This window comes from Aedes albopictus, chromosome 2 (genome assembly GCF_035046485.1).
Source record: "Aedes albopictus strain Foshan chromosome 2, AalbF5, whole genome shotgun sequence".
NCBI classification, from domain to species: domain Eukaryota; kingdom Metazoa; phylum Arthropoda; class Insecta; order Diptera; family Culicidae; genus Aedes; species Aedes albopictus.
Window position 1 is genome coordinate 455,448,828 of NC_085137.1, and position 19,548 is coordinate 455,468,375.

At 40.7% G+C, this 19,548-nt stretch overlaps 1 protein-coding gene across 3 annotated transcripts in view; it reads right to left on the minus strand.

Annotated features, from left to right (window-relative positions):
* LOC109398102 (mitoferrin) overlaps window positions 1-19,548 on the minus strand; it is a 367,824-nt gene that overhangs the window by 322,749 nt on the left and 25,527 nt on the right. Inside the window, exon 1 of one of the 3 annotated variants that reach the window (XM_062853924.1) lies at window positions 6,234-6,627. The exons of the other annotated variants lie outside the window; for them this stretch is intronic. The gene's annotated coding sequence lies outside the window, so the exon portion shown is untranslated. Of the gene's footprint in view, window positions 1-6,233; window positions 6,628-19,548 lie in introns of those variants that run through there. 3 annotated transcript variants of the gene reach the window in all.

A 19,548-nucleotide genomic window follows, 5' to 3' on the forward strand; every position in this document is an offset into this window, starting at 1 on the left:
TATTAGTTGTTGTTGGTGTCTGCCTTATGGTAATCACACCAATTACATTCCGTGGTATTTTTTACATTGTGTTTAACAAGCACCATTCAATATCGATCGATAGAATAATAATTTCTATACGCCTATCTTGCAGAATGAACTATCAAGTGATTCATTGTAGTCGCAGCCCTGAAAGCGAACATTAACATCCCATCTTTTTCAATAAAGAAAGAGCACGGCTGGCTGCATGCAATTGATATTAGAGTGGAGCAAATAATACCTACACGAATCGAGCTCAAGTGCGGCTGCATTGTGCAAATAAATTGGTTCGTCGTCTGTGAATGAAATTAACACTTCCGGTTAGGTGATCATTTTGGGTAGAATTTAGATAGTGTGGTTTCTATTTTTTCTTCTTGTTGTTGGCAAAACGTCCCAACCCGGGTAGACGAGAATATCTAAATCGTATCTCAAATCGAGCACTTTTTGCTGTTATAGCTCGATGTGATTTTGATGAGTTATTCAAAAATCTAGTGAATATCTCACGAATAGCTCAAAGTGATATGGTATCAGTTGTTGTTCTTGTCGAAATAGCTGAAAATTTCTACATAAGAACAAGTTAAGCTCTTCTGCACGAAATGGAACACATACACCCATAGAGATGGCTCAATGTTAGTGAAATGCCATGTGCCCCTTTCTGAGCTGTGGATACGAAGAACCGCATGCTCTTATCCCCATGTCATTTACAACAACGAGCCACAGTTGAGTGGTAAGCATCGCCGCCTGTGAATCCTAAGGTCGTAGGTTCGATGCTAGATGCTGCCATTTTTTTATTTATTTTTTTCTAGAAAAAAGTAACAAATCTGGTCTGCTATTGTTTTGATCTTGTAATATCTTAATGAGCTATTATTGAGTATTTCACCATATTAGATTTTGCTATTATTTCTGTTCTTTTACCTCTTATATCAATCAAACCAATATCAGTTTTTGCTCTTCAGTAATTCAACCAATCATAACTGAATATGCTATTCATCAGATTTTTCCACCTACTCGGGAACTGCTTTTCTCAGTTCTGTGCGAATTTGTACGGTTTGTTTTGTTTGTTTTTACCAAGATTTTTATTTACATGTATGTTTCTTTCAGGGTGGCCACTAAACTTGCAAAAATAAATTCCCGGTTTTTCTCGGTTGTTCAACAACTTTTTCCCTGAATCGGAGCACTGACAGCACTATTTTCAATTTTCTAACTTTTCTGAATTTAACCCTAAAAGGGATACCTTCATGGCCTCAGTTTCGTCACCTCGCTGAGTGTGTTCCATCAAAGACGAGCTCTGAAAGGCGCCTGGGGTCCAATGGACCCCAGGTATCCCTTTTAGGGTTAATTTCTGAAAAAGTGGATAACTGACACTCAGGAAAACTATAACAGGTAGTCGAATGGTCAAATGACGAGTAGATCTGTCAAAGGATAAGCATTAAAGGGCGAAATTAAAAGGTTCAGAACTGATTACTCTCATTTAAAGAGGGTATTCTGTTAAGAAGGTTCGAAAATTCAAAGAGGGGTTTTTAGGAGGTATTCTGCTTAGAAGGTACATTTCCGAAAAAGGTTATTGTGGAAACTCCAGGTATAACTCTGGAAAAATATTCTAGTTGAGTCCCTGGAACAATATTTGAGGTAAATTCAAACAAATTGTCAATTTGGAGCAAATCGAACGTCACATTTGAAGCAAATGCAATCCATGTTTGAAACAAAAATGCATCTTCTGACAGGTGATGTTAGAAATAAATGTAAATATTTTTGTTTTTTTTTTTTTGTGGCGGGTCGGCCCTACGGAAATATTTGTTTTCCCATGAAACTTATAAAGTAATTCCTTTCGCTGAAAAACCCAGCTCCCATGTTGTACTTTCAATGCATATTGTATACATCTATTAGATAACATATGTTCCTGAAAATAAAGGGATTTCGTGAAGACTTTCGGTGAAACTTGCCTTTTTTGCAGGAGGAAATCTTGTTTGATGTTGCAGCTGCAACTTGTGAATTTTGTTTATGTTCTCAATGGCGGAACGAGGGCTCCTCAATGGGTGTTGTCGAAATAAATGTGTAAGTGAGTTAGTTTTAAAAAATTAAAATTTTAGATTTAAATGTTTTATCAGTTTACCGAATAAACATGAATATTTTTGTTTCAAACGAACGAAATTTGTCTCCGTGTTACAAGTTGTTCTGGAGCTTACGCATTCGGAAGAATCCCCCTATCAATCCGCTAAAACGCCCGTCGAAGCGCACTTCAACACATTATAAATTTCGTTTACGCGAGCGATGTCGAGTCGAAAAGTGGGAAAGATGGCAAAAATGGTTTGAATGGTGCGCGGTCGAAAGAAAAACAGTCCGAAGTTATCGATATCAGTGGTGGTGATGCTAATGTAGTAGTGGTGGTCACGGAAGAAGGAAACGATCCGAAAGGAGTTCAGAAGAGCCGAGAGCAAGTTCCAGAACAGAACTGTACATACTGCCAAGCCAAGGACAACGACGAGATGGTTCAGTGCGACAAGTGTGATAGATGGATCAACTTTACGTATGTTGGAGTCACAGAGTAAATCGCGGATAGGAGCTGGAGTTGTCCCAAATGTGTTACTACAACCGGGATCCAGCGGTCTTCTTCGTCTGCTAGAAATCGCCTTCCAGTAGAATCATCTATCCGCGCAGTACCACCGAAGTCCCCCGCTATGAAGGAACAGTTCATCCCCGAGGCTCGTCAACCCACGCAGCCGCTCGTTGCGGTATATCGGCAGCTTCTCATCGTCGTCACGCAGATGTCTCTTGCAATTACAGTTGCAACGGCTTGAGGAAGAACGTGAATGCGAGAATCAGCAAGCGGAGAAACATCGAGCCTATTTGGAGGAGAAACACGAGCTACTTGAACAAATGCACTGCCACACCGGATCCGAATGCAGTAGGTGACAAGGATCGGATCAGACAGTGGGTTCAGGAAACGAACAACAATCATATGCCAGAAGGATTGGAACGCTACGTGGCTGAAATCTTCGACCAACAAGGCATTCGACACAGAGCTTCTCTGGACGAGCTCAAGTTGGTTCCACTCCACCGGTGGATCAGATTCATCGGAATCAGAATCAAGCTGAAGAAACAGTTGAACGCAGTGCGGTTCGTCACGAACAGTCCGGTCGAACTTCTTCGATAGGTAGACGTTACGAGGAACCGTGTGAACAACCGAGTCGTCAACCATGAAGAACTTTCCGAGACCAAGACGTAGATTTCTATTCTGGAAACTTTGAAGAAGATTACGAGCCGTGTACGTTTTCCCGTCAGCAATTGGCAGCCCGCCAGGGAATTTCAAAAGACTTACCCAAGTTCTCCGACAAGTTCGAGCAGTGGCCGGTCTTCATGTCTATGTTTAACAGTGCAACGAACATGTGAGGGTTTACAAATGAGGAAAACCTAATTCGTCTTCAGAAATCGTTAGAGGGGAAAGCCTATGAAACGGTGCGAAGTCTGCTGAAATTGCCGGCGATCATGCGAACTCTGAAATGAGATTTGGCCAACCGGAAGCCGTTGTCAACGTGCCACATTACCATTGAGCCTTCGCTGGACGGGAGGAGCACAGCGATGCGAAAAAGATTCACAATCTGTTACCCTCGAAATCTCCGGGACGAGCAAGACGGCTAAGAACTTCCAGCTGGCAGGAGTGAGGACTGTTGAAGAGCTGTAGCTTGCACATCAGACACTCAATGTTGATGAGTTGTGTCATAAGTATCCACATCTTAAGGGACTTCCTCTAGAATCCTACCGCGACGCTCGGCCAAGAATCCTCATCGGAATGATGCATGTACAAGTCAGCCTGGTACTCAAGAGCAGAGAAGGAAACACCGGCGAACCTGTAGCTGTGAAAATACGGTTAGGATGGACAGTATGCGGAGGAGAAAATGTGGAAGACGTCGACGTAGGCAACTTGGTCCACTATACATTTCACGTGTGCGTGTGTAATGCAACAAGGGAAGACGAACTACATCAGGCGGTGAGAAGACATTTCACCCTAGACAGTATCGGTATAACAAAATCAGAAAAACTTCTTCTCTCCTCTGAAGACCAGCGAGTTCAAGATCTCTTGAAGCAACTAACTACTTTTTTACAACAGGACAACTATGGCGCTATGACAACTTTGGGTTACCCGACAAGACAACTGCACTATGGCTTTGCAAAGACATCATTGCTTACAAAAACGACTCGTTAAGGACCCACAGTTAGCGCACACCCTTCACAGAATGATAGCAGACTATGTTTCCAAAAGGTATGTTCGGCAGCTCTCGGAGGACGAACTTGGACGACGGTATTCTAGAGTGTGGTATCTGCCAGTATTTCCGAATAAACCAGATAAGGTGAGATTAGTTCGGAGTTGCGCTGCATGTTCCATCGGTGTCTCTCTAAACTCAACTTTACTAAAGGGTCCAGATCAACTTAGTTCGCTACTGTCCATACTACTGCAATTTCGAGAGAATAGAGTTGGCCTTTATCGAGAAATGTTCCACCAAGTGCGTATTAAAAAAGATGATCAACAGTGTCAGCGATTCCTGTGGTGGAACGAGAAGGGAGATATAGTGGTCTACGTAATGCAGATCATACATGCTGGCAAAGGGCTCCAGGGAGGAATCACCGCGCCCGCCACCCCGAATTCATATCGACGGGCTGCATCAGCTGCTGAGAGAACCAACCATCGTCCATACCGCGAAAATCGGGAGGCTACGGTGGGCGGGTCACGTCATCAGGATGTCGACTAAAATGGTTCTCGAGCAGGGTCGTGCAATTTCGAAAGGAAAACATGACGTACGACGACTGTAGCAAATCGTTTCCCATGCGAACGGACTGCTGTGATGCTTCATCTCTCACCCAGCAACACACTCGTTCGTTGCTGCTACAGAAACAAGTGTGTATGAAACATGGGATGATACACTTGGATTTTCGTTTCATTTATGAGTCATTGAAATACTTCAACATGCTAAAAACACTATTTAAACCACATTTTTAAATAGTGGTGCACGCCAATAGAATGATAATTATGTTTTATGAAAGAGGATAACAAATTCGACCACTTAAATCCAATTAACCGGCGCCCGTAACCATTGAGAGACTAGCGCGCACCAGTGAGACACTAATGCGCTGACGGGTGAAGCACAAGCAATGCGACCGGGTGGGAGACTACCGAGTGCTACGATGAGTGGAAAAGTTTTTTTTAACGACCGAGTCATTAGAAAAATGTATGAAACACTTGAAGTGACTCATTCAAATGTTGCATGAAAGTGTATCATTGAAACGAAATTGTACGCCCCTGTTCTCGAGAGTCATCCAACCGGTACAAGAACACGTGGAGCGCAGCGAGCTAGGTGGGTCGACCAAATGGAGGACGATCTGCGGTCCCTTCGCAGAGTGGCGGCGGCTACTATGTACTGTAATAGCAGAGGCCACCCCGGCCTTAGCCTGATCGGTAAGGTAAGTAACTAATTTCAATGATGAACAAAATATCACAATTAGTTATCAACTTGAACTCAATGATAACTTAACTTCTTATCATTTTGGTATGCAAGGAGTAAATTTGAGTTATCATTTTTGTTATGTTGGCTCTTAATACAACCTAAATAATAACAAACTTAATTATTAAACGAATTAAAACCAGGTAACAGAACTTGTTATCATTTTGTTACCCTTCTTTGCTCGCCTTTGTAGCTGCACTATTCCGTTGTTCGATACAATTTTCCCAGGAACCGTCATGGCCAAACAACTGCAGTCTCACTATGAGTTACATCGAACTTAATTTACTGAGCTCAAAACACACGCGCCACCAAAGTGCAATGTCTGCGTCTAGCTAGCTCTCTCGGGACTCTTATCAGCAAGCGCGCCTCACACATCACCTTTAGATAAAACAGAATTTATAACGCCTCCCGGTGACAGTGATGAGCTCATTAATCAACCATCCAACCGACTATGTACCTACTGTTCAAACGTTTTTTTTTTTGCATTTCTTCCAGAAAAATCCCCCGAACGTGACTCGGTTGAACAAGACATTCGTTGATCAACTACATATGCCGACACTTGTTGTTTTAGAAAAGCTATCAAACGAACGCAGTTACACTTTTGAACCAACCGAAAGTGTTTTTAAATTGTGCGCAGCGCTCACTCACTACTATCTGGGGCTCTAGCTAGAAGCAACCATGCGAACGCGATTCACGTTTTCGTTCCGGTAAACTTACACAAGTCATGGTGATTTGCGATCGGTGACCCATCGGCGGGGTAGATATCAGCTGCTCGGTCGGTCGGCTCGGAATATCCCTTTCGCACTGACTGCTGCAGCACTTTTGGTCGGACCGCACCGCACCGCACTCGTTGACTGAGTTGCCGTTTTCGATGCCACTAATAAAACTGAAAATCGCAAGTGCCCTTCGCGGGGCGTACGTACATGCAAAGTGCACGTAGGGCAACCGAACCCAACTGCAATTGCAACAGAATAATACAAGGCAGTCCTCCGCCGTGTGCGGACGACTGACTAATTATTCACAACTTCTCTCCGGTTCGGACTCTTTTTTCCGCGCACCAGCACATGACAGAAATTGCTAATCGTCTAAAATTGCACCTAAAAAGTCACAAGAACCTGCTCGATCTGTCTCTACCAAGAAGGAGGATTACACAACTTCGCGCCGTCCGTTGCTGGCGCAAATTGGTACACACATACATCGTTTTACAGACCGAGTGGATAATTGTATGGGTTGGGTACTTACTTACTAGTTTGATACACACTGACTAAAACAGTCAGTGGATATAATCGGTCTCGCGAATAGTTGTTAACTTTTATAGCGGTCAAACGTCACCACTTCGGGTAGTTTTGTTAGTATTCACCAGATGTTCTCGGCGCGTGACTTCCACACTTTGTGCGACCAAACTCACTACTGCCATCATATCTTTTCGGTGGACCACTAAGCTATGTCTAGACCGAATATGTAACGGTGATGCCAGCAAGTAATTATAGGCCACTGATGAGAAAAGTGCACGTTCTTCTAGAGAAGGACGTCAATGGCTGCTGCAAGGCGTTCTGCAAACGCAATAACGGTCTACCAACAACAGCTGATTTCGGAAGGCGATCAAGTCGCAAATCGTCCTCCACTTGGTGGACCCACCTAGTTCGCTGCAAACTACGTATTCTTGTGACGGTCGGATGTAGCTGCGTGGTTCGCAACACCTTCCGTTCGAAAACTTCGCGTTGGTCTTCTGCACGTAGAGTTCATGCTTCGTGCCCATAGAGGACTACCGGTCTAATCAGCGTTTTAGATAGTTAACTTCGTGTTACGGCGAACTTTGTTAGATTGTAGAGTTTTGCAGAGTCCAAATTAAGCTGGATTTCCTGCCACAATGCGTCTTTGAATTTCTCTACTAGTGTCGTTGTCGGCGGTCACCAGTGAGCTCAAGTGCACGAATTCTTTAACCGCCTCGATTTCATCACCTTCGATAGAGATTCGAGGTGGCGGACGCGGTGATTCCTCCCTGGAGCCCTTTGCCATCATGCACTATGTCTTCGACACATTAATGATTGATCTGATTCGCCTGGCTTTATTCTTCAGTTGGATGTACGTTTCCGCCATCGTCTTAAATGTACGAGCTAGAATATTAAAACCATTTGCGAAACCAAGCAGTTGAACGGACTTCGTGACAATCGTACCACTTGTGTTTATCACCGCTCTCCTTATTACAACCTTTGAATCAATGTTAAACAGCAAGCACGAAAGACATTTTCTCCTTGCCGTAACCCTCTACGCGATTCGAAAGGACTCGAGTGTCCCTGATCATTCGATCCATCATCGCTTTGATCAACCCATCAGTTTATCCGGTAATCCGTATTCGTGCATAACCTGCTATAGCTGAACTGTCTATTGTGTCATACGCCGATTTGAAATCGATGAACAAGTGATGTGTGGGCACGTTGTATTCGCGGCATTTCAATAACACCGTTGCAGCGCGTTCACCCATGAATCCAGCCTGATATTGTCCCACGAACTTTCTTGCAATCGGGAGATAGAGGGCGGCATAAAATTTGAGAGTACCTTGTAGGCAGCGTTCAGGGAGGTCAGGGGCCGGAAGTCTTTCTGCTAGATCTTTTACCACGGTGCTTGCAACGTCGCCATTAAGGTGCTCATCGTAGTGCTTTGTGGCACAAAGACTCTCCGTGAGCGGTTCAGCTTCTCTTAGAACTTCCGTTTGTCTTTAGCGCGGTACAGCTCTTTCATTGCTTCACGAACTCGTTTTTCCTACTGGTGCTTCTTTCTCCGGAAGATCTGTCTGTTCCGCGCCTGTCTATAACACGCCTTAATTACCCTCGTACGGTGTTGCAACATCGCCCAGGTATCATATTTTCAATACCATAGTTCGTACTGGTGGTCAAGGCTATGGACGGCCAATCCGGAGATGGCGGGTTCGATTCCCGTTCCGATCGGGAAAATTTTCTCGACTCCTTGGGCATAGTGTATCATTGTACTTGCCTCACAATATAAAAATTCATGCAATGGCAGGCAAAGAAAGTCCTTCAATTAATAACTGTGGATGTGCTAAAAAAAACACTAAGTTGCAGCGAAGCAGGCCAAGTCCCAGTGAGGACGTCAAGCCATAAGGAAGAAGAAGAAAAAGATCATAGTTCGTAGCAAAATCAGAGACTCTCACTCCGCTTTCAGGTAATTAGGCCAAAGTTCATGCTTCATACTACATTCTTCAAATCCAACGCATTCAAATAGGTCTTCAACTATGATTTTGAATTAATCTTCTAAGATTATATGATATTCCTTTTATCTTTTCCCATTTTCTTTTATTTATTTATTTATTTTTATTATACATGCTGTTACAGACACATTGAAGGTCTAACGTTGTATTCCTTTTTTATCAGAACACAAGGTTCTTTCGAGTTGTACTATTGCGTAGTTTGTTTTTGATGACCAACTTTTGGGAGATTTTGATAACAATAAAGTGGATAACTGCCACAGGGCCCATATAGCCGAGGCGGTAAACGCACGGGTATTCAGCATGACCATGCTGAGGGTGACGGGTTCGATTCCCGGTCGGTCCAGGATCTTTTCGTAAAGGAAATTTCCTTGACTTCCATGGGCACAGAGTATCTTCGTGCCTGCCACACGATATACGCATGCAAAATGGTCATTGGCAGAGGAAGCTCTCAGTTAATAACTGTGGAAGTGCTCATAGAACACTAAGCTGAGAAGCAGGCTTTGTCCCAATGAGGACGTTACGCCAAGAAGAGAGAGAGAGAACTGCCACTGAGGAAGATTACAAGTGGTAGTCGAAATACGCGTATCTATCAAAGGATAAGCATAAGGATAAGAGGGCGGAATCAAATGGTACAATAACTGATTACACTCATTCGAAGGATATGTTTCCTGTTTTTACCCGTCTGCCTATATATATAGTCTTAGCTATAAATCATTCAGCCTAATGATCAATTTGTTGGAAGCGGAACGAGAGAGGAATCATCGGACTTTTCCGGACGAGAAAGAATAGCAACAATAACATCGATATCGCATAAATGCTCATGGTACATCAATAACATAAAAGTTGTATCGACTACGAGGGGAGCCCGAATGTCCCCTTCAAGTCGACAACCCGAGCAAATATCTTATCACAGAACTACCTTCAGACTATTTTGCATATTTCTGTTCTTTCAAGTTATGTTAATCGTCAAAACATTTCCATCATTTCTCAACCCGATCATCAATTCTAGGTTCAGTCTCTACTTCTGACGAATCTAACTTGAAACCCCGTTCTCGTAGATGATTGACCTAGAAGAGGTTGCAAATAAGTCCGGATAGACACAAAACATTTTTGCAATGCACTTTTTTTTCTTTTTTACCGAGAATTGCGTACAAAACTACGTCGCCACAGCACTCCGCTTTCAACTTAGCTCCGTCTCAAGTTCTTCTTCCTTCGATGCCACGAAGCAGACGTCCGCTCCATCCGACCAATAATCTTTTTCAATCACTATGACACTTTGTCGATTAGAATCTTTCACTTGGCCACTGCCACTCAGTTTGGGAACCACTGACACCCGGCAGTCGGCCTGTTTATGTCCGCACCGAAAGAGTTGGTCTCCATCCGGAACTTCCAGTTGTGGAAGCCGGTACCATTAAACGCGACGATTTTCTCGTCCATACCTGGACCCATAGCCTGGTGTAAGCACTACGCGGTGGACACAGCACAACAGCGGACCGAGAGAGGAATCAGAGGATTTTTCCGGACGAGAAAGAATAACAGCAACAATAACATCGACATCGTATAAACGATCATGGTACATCAATACCATGAAAGTTGTCTCGATTATGAGGGGTGTCCGAATGGAAACCCACCACAATTCGTGCTAGAGACATTGTCAGCTTGGTGTACTTCATCCTAACATATTTTTGCCTATGCTTCGAGGTGCTAGATTTTATAGGTGGAACAGCTTCAGGTCGCTTTTATGAGAATTTCCTCTTTCCCGTCCATTAGCAAAACACAGAGATTTGGGGTTAATCACTTACTTTAAGACAAGATTGACACAAAACCGCCGAAAGCTATCCTCTCAGGCCTAGGTGTCACGGGAATAGGGGTGATGTTAGTGGAAGGGATAAGTCCAAAGAATACGTTTGGCCAATGTTTAGGCACCAGAACGATATACAGGAACAAACTAACCAAACCTGAGGGTGTTCCAAAAATCTGAATATTTAATAGAAGTTCCATAATAAGCATAACGGTGTTTCCATCATCAAATTCTCCGAGAATCCGAGGAAGTTTGTGAGAAGTTTCTATATACAATAATTTAAAGGATACTGTTAATTCTGAAATGCAGAAGTTACCATGTTGTTAGATGTTTCACAACAAAAAGGTTTGCTCAGAAAATTCACTAAAAATTCTGATGAATCAAAATCCTTTCTTTCACGATAATATAAATGATAAATTTAAGGATTTTTTTGAGATTCCCCAACTATTTTACTGAAGCATACAGGGGATAGACAAAATGATCGGGACAGGCAAAATTTTCACTTTTAAAAAAATGTTCAAATAGCTGTAACTTTTTGAAAAGTGCATCGCAAAATTTGAAATTTTTACTGTAAGTTGATCAATTAGTTGTGTATCGATGGTCCAATTTTGGAAAAGAACGGGCTATGATGTACGAAGCTATAAAGATTCCAGAAAAAGTCAAAATTATTCGATAGCTAACTTTGAACTATTATATCTCCGGATTCAATGAATCAAATACAATGAAATTTTGAGCGTTTATGACTTATATGATAACACAAGTTTACAAAATAAAACGAAAGTCGTGAACTTCTGTCAACGACCAAAGTTTTTGAAGCACAATTTAGTGCTGATTTCGAAACCGACCTTCAAAAAATTTTAAGTAGAACAGTTTTTGAGTTTTAGCTCAATATCGAGTTTTGCAACTTTTCAAAATATGTAATTTACTAAAAGTCAAATATATTGCGTTTTGTTTAACTAATTTTAAATCTTTTTCCATAAATTAAAAGCTGAATACAATACCATTCGAACATCTGAATACAGGTTTTGCATCAGATTGATGAAATTCAAGATATTGGCGAGTTTTAGGGATGATCTTCTTAAATTTTAGCAAAATTTCCAAAATTTTTTGAGGAAATGTATTTTTTTCAATAAGAAAAAAACAACTTAAAAATTCTTTCTCGACGTTTATGTGACATATCATATGTAGGCGAGTTACAGTAAAAAAATCAGCCCAATCGGAGCATTGATTACGGAGAATGAGATGTTTGAAGTGAGCGACTTTGCTTAAAAATAGAACAAAAATCGATTTCAAATCATCAACCTTGTATGGAAAGTCGAAAAAATTTCCGCTCAACTGTAATTTTTTTCTTTCGCGTTTTCGAACTCAGGGCATGATTCTACACCAAAAACGATCATCAGCTTACCGAGTTCAAAAATGCTGTAAACTAGTGTAAGCTTTGAAAAACTTTTGACATAAAATTGTTCACACGGAAGAAAATTATAACGATTAGACTATTTTTCTAATAAAACACCAAATTTTCCAAAACTTCAACATCGTTTCAAAATTCAAGATTCTAATTATAGTTCAATTAAATTCTTTTTGATTGATTTGTTTATAAATAAGTGTCAGAGATGTGCCAGCCTAGGGCTGCAAATCTCTTAAATAAAGATAATAATAATAATAATAATAAATAAGTTTTGATAGAAAGTAACAACATAACCGGTAATGAATTGAAAAAGTAATGGGATGCATATCAAAAATAGACAAATTTTCTGAAAAATCTTCAAATAAATGAAATCGCTATAACTTTGTCTCTTGTTAATAATTTCAAGTTAAGTCAAACGTTTTTCAAAGCTCATTATTTAAGTCATAAATGGTCAAAATTCCATTGCATTCGGTTTATTGCATCCGGAGATATAACAGCTCTCAGTTGGCTATCGGATAATTATACCTTTTCCTAGAATCTTTATAGCTTCGTACAGAATAGCCCAATCTTTTACAAAATTGGATCATTGATACACAACTAATTGATCAACTTACAGTAAAAATTTCAGATTTTTCGATGCACTTTTCAAAAAGTTACAGCTATTTGAACATTTTTTGAAAAGTGAAAATTTTGCCTGTTCCGATCATTTTGTCTATCCCCTGTATGTCTAGCGAGTCGGCATAGATTTCAGAGTTCAAGACAGAGGTAAAAAGTTTTCATCAGGAAGATACGACGTTAAGATTGTCATCGAGAGCGATAATCTCAACACTCTGTGGGAGACTGTCTACGCTGAAATTAGTACGAAGACGACATAGGAACGGATTGTGTACGACGAAGAGTGTCAGAGGGTAACGGACGAGAAGAATGTTACCAGAAGCCGGATGCTGGTGTCCGGGACCCGACAGAGCAGGGAGCGATACTAGGGAAGCAAGAATAGCCGAAAAACGAATCAACCGCAAACAGAAAAGAGAACAGGAGGAAAATGTGATTGTTCAGGCGCAATAGAGTAAGGGACAGAATGATATGCGGAGGTTTTACGAAACTGTCAATGATGTGCGGAGAAAAGCAGCGCCTTCTCTCGTCATGTGTATCGACCGTAATGGAAAGTTTCTGACTGAATAAAGGGTGGCTGCCAGGTAGAATGAGATCTTCTAGGTATTGTTGAACGGTGGGAATGGAAGAGTCGACGATGGACAGGCTTTGGAACCTCCACCAATGCTAGACGAGGTCAAGACAGTAATTAGAGGACTGAAGAACACTGCTGGAAAGATCAAACTGCAGGCCGAGCTTTTCAAGCACGTAGTGAGCAGCTATACCAACTCTTACACCGTATTAGAAACACACTACACTACTGTTTTTCTATTGCCTTTCGTTTGTCCTAAAATCATTGAATACAGCTGAACCACTAGGGCAAGAAATCATAACATGAATGTAAGAAATATTTAGCAAGGAATCTTAAAAATAAAAACAATTCCAACAATTTTCATATGGAATTAAAATCATCTCATGAAGAAGACACAGCTTGAAGACTGCACCGAGAAATATTTCTGCTCAGTCACTGAGCTAGTCTCACGCAGAAATCGGCTTTTGTTTTATTACTCAGTTTCAGTTAAAAATTGGACCACTCATTGGCGATCATTATTTGAACTCTTATAATTTGCAAGTAATCATTAGAAAACAAACAGTCCGAAATCATCCGCGAAAAGCGAACAGTAGTGATTAGTGTGCAAAACCACAATACTTGCAGCGCTCAGTATTGGCTAGACTTGCTGTGTAGCCTCCCACAAAACGTGAAACCGAATTCAGCAGAGAGCCAAGAGAGTAGGCGACTTGCGAGACACACTACTGAAAACGAGAGATGTGGGTTAGTCTGACAAAGTGTGATTTGAGCCGGTTTTCCTCTGGTCGGGAATGGGACGATGCAATTGCACTTACCGCCGGACTGCATTCACACAGTTGCGGGTAGAGGGTCTTGCCCGGGATTTCCCGGGACAAAAATCCCGGGAAATCCCGGGATCTAAAAAATCCCGAATCCCGGGATATTTTTCCGAGATTCCCGGGATTTCCCGGAAATGGCAATAGTGTTTATTACTGAAATATAAGGCCGGAGCAAATCACATTTTCTTCTTTTGTCACTTGTTGACTCGTCAAGGGGGGGGGGATGATAAATAATAAATGTATTTGATGCAAAATTACTCAAACAATTAGACAAAATCGTCAAATTCATCGGATTTGTTAAGAAATTTTCTCAGCGACTCTAATTTCACTTTAAAAAGTTGAAATTTCTAGAATAATTTATTTGTGCCCCCCTCAAAATGTCGGATTCCGACCAAAATTTTCCGAGGGGGCGGTGACATAATAGAAAATCGAAATTTGTGTCAGCCTAACTGGTCACTCTCAATCTTTTTATCATATTTTCCATTTTTGCATTATCATTACATTATCTGGAGAATCCAATGGCCATATTTTTCTTAGGACTTTTCGGCAGAATATCAGAATGGTGGATTCTGAAGATTTATGCAGTCTATGTTTAGGTTGTTTCTGGTAGTATTCCTAGAATTTAGAGCAGTATTTCTTACAACATTTAATAGTTTAAATAGTTTCAAACGGAAGTTCTACATGACTTTATTACGTTATCCCTGGAATATACCGTACAGTTATGGAATTCCTTAAAAATTTTAAAGTTTGGGCATGAGTCATAGAGACATTTCAAGTGAAAATTTTGAAGAAAGTTCTAGGTTTTTTTTTTCAATCTGCGAATTAAAATATCTCGTGTTTACCACACGAATGTAAACAGTTTTTTTTTGCGAAGAAAGTATTTAATTAATAACTGTAAAACACCTGAAAAGCACAGTAAATCCTGGATTTTGTATTACAACTCTGGTAATTATTTAACCCTCCTAAGATGTTAGGATTTTCGCACCCCGATTGCCCCGAATTGACCCCAACATCTTACTAGGGTTAAACATTCATAGCAAAAACATCTGAATAGATTACTGAAGGTTACAATTTTGTCAAAAAATATGTGAAAAATATATCAGTGGAGTTTCTAGATGGAGCTGTCGAAGTCATTTTAAATCCAAGAACCTCCTGGAGGATTTTAGACGTCTCTCATGTATTTCTTGAAAGAATTTTTGAAATACTTTATAACACATTTATATAGCAACCTCAAGAAAATAACAATAAAAACTTTCAAATAACTCAAAAAAAAAACAAGGAGAAATCTCATGGGTTTATTTAATAATTTCTCTAGGAATCCTGTTGAGTCTTAACTTATTATTTCCTCTCGAAATATACAGATAATAAGCGATGATTTAAAATCATCCGATGACAGCTCTTCTTGTAATTCCAATAATCTCAAGGTTATTACGGTTTTCTAAAAAAAAAATCATAATCAATCTATTACAAGTTCTGTTGAAAACTCCAATCAGACAAACGTAGCTTAATAGTCGAAGATAACTTACCCCAAAAGAAGATGTCTGCTTAATTAGTAGAATAACTGGCCACAGAAGTCCAATGTCGCGACTGTTCGTGTGACTAACATCTAGTTTACCGCGCCCTTACAGCGTCAGTAGCGGTACTAGAAGTGTCAAATAAATTTTGTTTACCAAAACAAAAGATTCTCTTCAAGCTGGACACTTAAAAACAATCAATAATTACAATAAAAGTTATAAATTTAATTAAATAGGAAAAATGACTACAGCGCTATTGGAGTTCTAGTGTATTTCTATTGCTAAATTATAACATTTTCAAACATTCTTGCATTTTATTTTGGATTGAAAAGATGGCTTGCTATTCTTGTATTTATACTCATGCAACCAAGGCTCCCTCTGAAATATTAAATCCCAGCATTGCTAATGTCTAAACCCGCATTTTTTATAGGAAAAATATCGATCGTTTTTGTTGTCGAAAAAAAAATGTTTTAAAATTCGTGCCATACATTTTTTCTTCGGTTTTAGGGATATTTGATTTTTTCCCGGGATACCGGGAAATCCCGGGATTTGAAAAATGAAAATCCCGAATCCCGGGATTTTTTTCGGTCCGGGAAACAAGACCCTCTAGTTGCGGGTGTGCAGCGGCTGCACATGTATGTAGGCAACTTCCATACCATCTGTGGGATGACTGTTATAGGGAGATTCTGCGCAACAGATCCGCAGTCACATGTTTCAGACTCGAGACGAAAACAAACCGGGCAGACCGGGTTTGTTGAAAGTGTAACACATTAGGGACTAGGATATTTTCTGAAGAATTCTACTAAATTAATCAAAATATACTGTAAATGGCAAAGCTAAAACTTCGCTTAGAAACACCGAAAAATGCACAATCACTCACAATGGCACTCCGTCGTCGGCTCAGATCGGATTCCATTTCTTCTGATGATAGAATTAGAGGAATCTGACCGAGAGACGAATTCGACCTTGAGTTGAGCACAAACGAAAAATTAGGTATAAGGAGTTGGCAAAAAGGGTAGTAGGACGGTGGCGGGTGAAGCAAAGAACAAGTTTGTTCGCACGATACCTTATGGAAGCTTGCTGACATTGCATAAAAAGAACTAGTGTTGGTTGTATGCCTGTCGTCAACGCGGTTCGATGAAAGGCGAAGATCGTTGACCGGATAAGAATTGTTTAGGCTGCTGGGTGTTGGGTGTAGCAGTTTTTTCGGATTGCTTCATTCACAGATTAACAAAGTTCGCAGATATCCGCGGAAGGTTTGAATGATGCTGATGAAACTTCAGCTTGTTAGTATTCTATGTTCATCCATTTGTTAGTGAATCACCACAGACAAACAGACGTCTCACTCTACTAACTTCCCATCGTTTCCTTTTTAACGGATTATTCAAATATTCTGTAGTTCACAAAACGCAAACTCATGGCGCTCGCATCGTTTTTGGTCCTGTTTGCCGTTTGCACACTACCGCCATCTATTCAGTGAGTTTGCGAACCACAGCGTAATTAGCATTGGGCGATTATGTTTTCGTGACGACGACAAGGTTGCGACCATTCATTTGCAAAAATTTACATTCATTTGCTGTTATCTCAGTTCAGAAGCATGCTATCGAAAAACAATGTATGGATGAATTTAACCTTGTAGTTTTATCTGAAAGTTTGCCGAATAACATTGGGGTCGCAAACATATACCAAAGTCGTGAGCGAGCTGTGAAGGCAACTCTCCACGAGGTGAATGAAAATTTCATTGACGCTGTGGAAAGTTGCCTTCACAGCTCGCTCACGACTTTGGGATGCGTGTGCGACCCCAATGTTATTCGGCAAACTTTCAGATAAAACTACAAGGTTAAATTCATCCATACATTGTTTTTCGATAGCATGCTTCTGAACTGAGATATTAGCAAATGAATGTAAATCTTTGCAAATGAATGGTTGCAACCTTGGACGACGATTTTTATCGCATTTAATTCCAAGTGATACGTCTGTTTGTCTGTGGTATCACTTTCGATAGAAATGTATTAACCCATATCCGCCCAGCGTCCTATTTATAGGACAGATGCCCCGAACGCCAAGCGTCCTATGAATAGGACAGTCCTTTTGATGTGAATATCTCCAAAATTACGCACAATTTTAGAATACTATCTTCAGAGAAGATGTTCTCCACACCCATACCATGCTTATAGTGGACAATAAAGTTTGTGACTGGTTCACTAGGTGGCGTAAACGATGCTGCAAAGATTACATATTGTCACGATCAATGAGCTTCATTTCCAATGCGAAAAAAAGTTATTTCCCTGGAATCTTGACAATGGTTAATAATTCATAGTTCATTTCTTCAGCAGAGCTGTTAATAAATACAAACAAAAGTCGATGTATGTATGTTTATATGCTTGTATGTTTATATGTTTGTATGTTTGTCTATTTGTATGTATGTATGTATATATGTATGCCGGAACATAGGCATAACTATGAAATGCGTCAAGAAATTTCAATCAAATTTGGTATACACATTCCTCAGGATATGGAGGTGGTAGCAAGGAAATTTAAATTCAAGATGGCGGCTTAGGTTCCAAGATGGCGGTCAAAACTTCAGAATATATGCTTTTTAACGACAATGCTGCTTCGGATATTATGCAATATGGGTATCTATCGATCGGGCTTCACAAGTAGAACTTAAAAATGAATATCCGACGCCATTTTGAAATCAAAGATGGCGGACGATATTCAATATGGCGTCCATGAAATGGCAGTTTGATCTATAATACCATTCAATATGGGTATCTATCGATCGGGCAGGATGAGTAGAAGTCAAACATCGATATTTTACGCCATTTTGAAATCCAAGATGGCGGACCATTTCCAAGATGGCGGCCTCGGAATGGCAGTTTGAGCTATGATACCATGCGATCGGGCATGATGAGTAGAAGTAAAAAATCGATATTTTACGCCATTTTGAAATCCAAGATGGTGGACCATATCCAAGATGGCGGCCACGGAATGGTACTTTGATCTTTAATACCATGCAATATGGGTATCGATCGATCGGGCTTCATGAGTAGAAGTCAAAAATCGACATTTGACCCTATTTCGAAAACCAAGATGGGTATCTATCGATCGGGCTCCATGAGTAGAAGTCAAAATCGATATTTGACCCTATTTAGAAATCAAAGATGGCGGACCATATCCACGATGGCGCCCATAGAATGGTAGTTTGAGCTATGATACCATGCAATATGGGTATCTATCGATCGGGCTTCATGAGTAGAAGTCAAAAAACGATATTTGACTCTATTTCGAAATCCAAGATGGCGGCCCATATTCAAGATGGCAGCCACAGAATGAGAGTTTGAGCCATGAAACCATGCAATATGGGTATCTATCGATCGGGCTTCATGAGTAGAACTCAAAAATGAATATCCGACGCCATTTTGAAACCCAAGATGGCGGACCATACCCAAGTTAGTGGCCACGGAATGGTAGTTTGAGCTATAATACCATGCAATATGGGTATCTAAAGGGTAGATGGTAGGGTAGCGGGTAGGATAATGGGTGGAGCAGACGGTTGAGTAGAGGGTTTGGGTGAAGGATAGAGTAGGGGGAGTGGAGTAGTTGGTTAGGGTAGAGGATAGGGTAGACGGTAGGGAGAAGGGTAGAATAGAGAGTAGGTTTGAGGGTAGGAAAAATGTTATGGTAGGTACACGGTACGATTAAGCACAATATAGACTAGAGGGTACGGTAAAGGATAGGGCAGTGGTTATAGTAGAGGATAGTTTAGAGGGTAGGGCAGATGGTAGGGTTGAAGGTTATGATAGAGCATAGGATAGAGGGTTGGAATAGAGGGAAAAGAAGACAGTAAGGTAGAGGCTAGAGAATAGGGTGAAGAATTGAGATGAGATTAGAGGAGCTGAGGTTCTTTTTTGAGATACCTTCAGGAATTCTTTCCAGAATTTCTTCAGGCATTCCTTTCGAGAATCTTCTCAGGTTTATTCTCGAGATTCCTTCAGATATTGCTTCCGAGATTGCTGTATTGATTGCTCCGGAGTTCTCTTCAGGGATTTTTGCAGGCGTTGTTTTGGAAAATCCTGAAA